Source organism: Hippopotamus amphibius, chromosome 1 (genome assembly GCF_030028045.1).
Source record: "Hippopotamus amphibius kiboko isolate mHipAmp2 chromosome 1, mHipAmp2.hap2, whole genome shotgun sequence".
Lineage (NCBI taxonomy): Eukaryota > Metazoa > Chordata > Mammalia > Artiodactyla > Hippopotamidae > Hippopotamus > Hippopotamus amphibius.
Genome location: NC_080186.1, coordinates 61,317,038 through 61,320,228, shown reverse-complemented (window position 1 = coordinate 61,320,228; position 3,191 = coordinate 61,317,038). Strand labels below are relative to the sequence as shown.

The 3,191-nt window shown below is 40.2% G+C and overlaps 1 pseudogene; it reads left to right on the top strand.

The window, feature by feature from the left end:
- The first annotated feature begins 387 nt into the window (after positions 1-387).
- LOC130860459 (60S ribosomal protein L9-like) lies at positions 388-965 on the top strand (annotated as a pseudogene).
- Positions 966-3,191: the final 2,226 nt, after the last annotated feature.

Below are 3,191 nucleotides of genomic sequence, written 5' to 3'. Positions count from 1 at the left end.
AACACAAAACTATAAAACTCCTAGAAGATAACACAGGAAAAATATCTAGATGATCTTGGGTTGAGTGATCTCTTTTAGATACAAATCAAAAGCACAACCCATGAAAGAAATAATTAATAAGCTGGACTTCATTAAAATTAGAAACTTCTGTTCTGCAAAAGACAATGTCAAGAGAATGAGAAGACAGTCCAGAGACTGGGAGCATGTCTTGCAAGAGACACATCTAATAAAGGATGTCATCCAAAATATACAAAGAAGTCTTAAAACCCAACAATAAGAAAATGAACAAACCAATGAAAAATGGGCCAAAGACCTAACAAGACTCACCAGATAAGATATACAGGTGGCAAATAAACATATGAAGTCTTTGCCACATCAACTGCAAGAATGAAGACCATTCTCAGCTGACTGTCCACATTCTAGAAAATGTTGACATTACTCTGAAGGGGCATGCAGTTACTATGAAGGGCCCCAGAGGAACCCTGCAGAAGGACTTCAATCACATCAATGTAGAACTCGGTTTCCTTGGAAAGAAGAGAGTCCAGGCTGACAAATGATGGGGAAATATAGAAAGGGACTGGCTATCCTTCGCACTATCTGTAGTCACATGCAGCACATGACCGAGAGTATCAACCTGGGCTTGCACCACAAGATGAGGCTGTGTGCGCTCACTTCCCCATCAAGGCTGTTATTCTGGAGAATGGGTCTCTTATTGAAATCCAAAATCTCTTAGGTGAAAAATAGATCCACAGAGTTTGGATGAGATGAGGCGCTGCTTCCTACATATCTCAAGCCCAGAAAGAGGAGTTAATTCTTGAAGGAGATACAATAGTGAACTTATATCAAATTTAGCTGCTTTGATTCAGCAAGCCACAACAGTTAAAAACAAGGATATCAGAAAAGTTCTGAGTAGTATCTATGTCTCTGAAAAAGGAAGAGTTCAGCAGGCTGCTGAAAAGTTTTAAGATGTTCAGCTACTGAAACAAGATGCTGGACAATTCCCAAGACATATTTGTAACACTTTAAAGATATAGTAAAAGCCCTGTATTGAAAAGAAAAGATATTCCACATCACATGTCATCACAGAAATGCAAATTAAAACCACAATGAGATTCCACTACACACCCAGTAAAATGGGCAAAATCCACAACACTGAAAACAAATGCTTGTGAGGCTTCAGAGAAACAGGAACTCTCATACTTTGCTGGTGGGAATGTAAGATGGTACAGCCACCATGGAACACAGTTTGGCAGTTTCTTACAAAACTAAGCATACTCTTTCCACATGATCCAGCAATTGTGCTCCTTGGTATTTACTCAAAGAAACTGAAAATTTGTGCCCACACAAAAACCTGCATGTGGATGTTTATGGCAGCTTTGCTTATAATTGCTCAAACTTGGAAACAACCAAGCTATTGTTTCAGTGGGTGAATGGATAGGTAAACTGAAATAACTCCAGACAATGGAATATGATTCAGCACTGAAAAGAAAAGAGCTATCAAGCCAAGAAAAGACACAGAGGAAACTTAAATACATATCACTAAGGAAAGAAGACAACCTGGGAAGGATACATACTATATGATGCCAACTATATGACTTTCTGGAATAGCAAAACTATGGATATGGTCCTTGCCGGTGGTTAGTGAAAAGAGAGGGATGAATAGGTGAATCACAGAGGATTTTTAGGGCAGTGAAGACACTATATGATACATATCATTATACATGTTTGATCCTGTAGAAGGCATAACACCAAGAGTGAGCCCTAATGGAAACCATGGACTGTGGGTGATTATGATGTGTCAATGCAGATTTACCAACTGTAACAAATGTAGCCCGTTGGTGGGGATATTGATGATGGGAGAGGCTGTGCCTGTGTGGAGGCAGGAGGGTATATGGAAAATCTCTCTACCTCCCTCTCAATTTTGCTATGAACCCAAAATTTCTCTTAAAAAAAAGTCTTTAAAGAAACCCAGGAGCTGGCTGAGGTCTCCCTGATACATTGCGGTGGGCCTCACCGGGGCAGGGCCAGCAGCCCACTGCAGCACCCCCAGGGGTGGATCGTGGCAGTGGCCCTGGACTGAGTAGGAGAGGTCAGTTACCAAGATGGTGTTTGAAACAAGCATCAGGTCAATGAATAGATCTGAGGAAACAGACAGAGGATATGGAAGAAGGAAGAAGGAAGCCCATCAGTTGGAATAGAGTCACTACGCTGGAAGAACTTACAAAATGACGAATTTCAGGAGGAAAGATAAGAGTTAAGTCAGAGTCAGACTGAGGTGCTGGGCTTCTCTGCCTGGTTCCGTTTGTCCCTAGGACGCACAGAGCGCCAGCCCGAGGAGTCCTGTCACACGTGGGTACAGGGTCCTTCCTCTCCCTAGAGACGGCTTCATGTGTCCCTGGAAAGCGGGAGAATACCAAACACATGAGATGTTATGGAATTTCAGTTCTCTGGAAACTTCGCAGACAACGTTCATTTCAGTAATATCATAGTTTATAATAGAATTAGAAAGACAATTATAGAAAACTCCAACCGTTGTGCAAAGAGAAAATTGGCACTAAGGTCTTATACTGCCAACATTTGCTAATGTCCAGATCTTATGTCCAGTCGGTGCTGGATGGTAAGATTTCTGTGATCGTAGCAGCTGGAAGAGTTTTAGATTAAAGGCTGAATTTGTCCATGGACTGACTTCCTTCTGGCCCTGAACTGATTTCCCATGACTGACTTAAGTAATATAATTTGTGGTAATAATGTGTTAACATGTCATATAAATCTTCATATATTTAGCACTGACTATATTATTGTGGGCCTCCTGGGGTGTGGATTCATTTCCTGTTAGGCAGCCTTTACATAGTTTTTGCTTTCCGTAGCCTGTTTGTGTGAAGTTGTGCACTTTTACCATGTTCAAGCAAAGAAGTATATGGGTAGGCACCTAACCACCATATTAATTGTTAACCTGGACCAGAGAAGTTACATAATTTTATTTCTTTTACTTAATATATATTTCATTGTACAGAAAAATACAAATTAGAAGGAAAACGCATTGTGTTAAATTAGTTAGAAAGAAAACTCAGTTGTTTTAGTTAAATTAATTTTACTTAAGTGCTAATATTTGGAAACCCAAAACTAGAATTCCGTTAAGGCATATGAGCTATACACAACAGGGAGGGTTGTGTCCAAGAATTTGAATAATG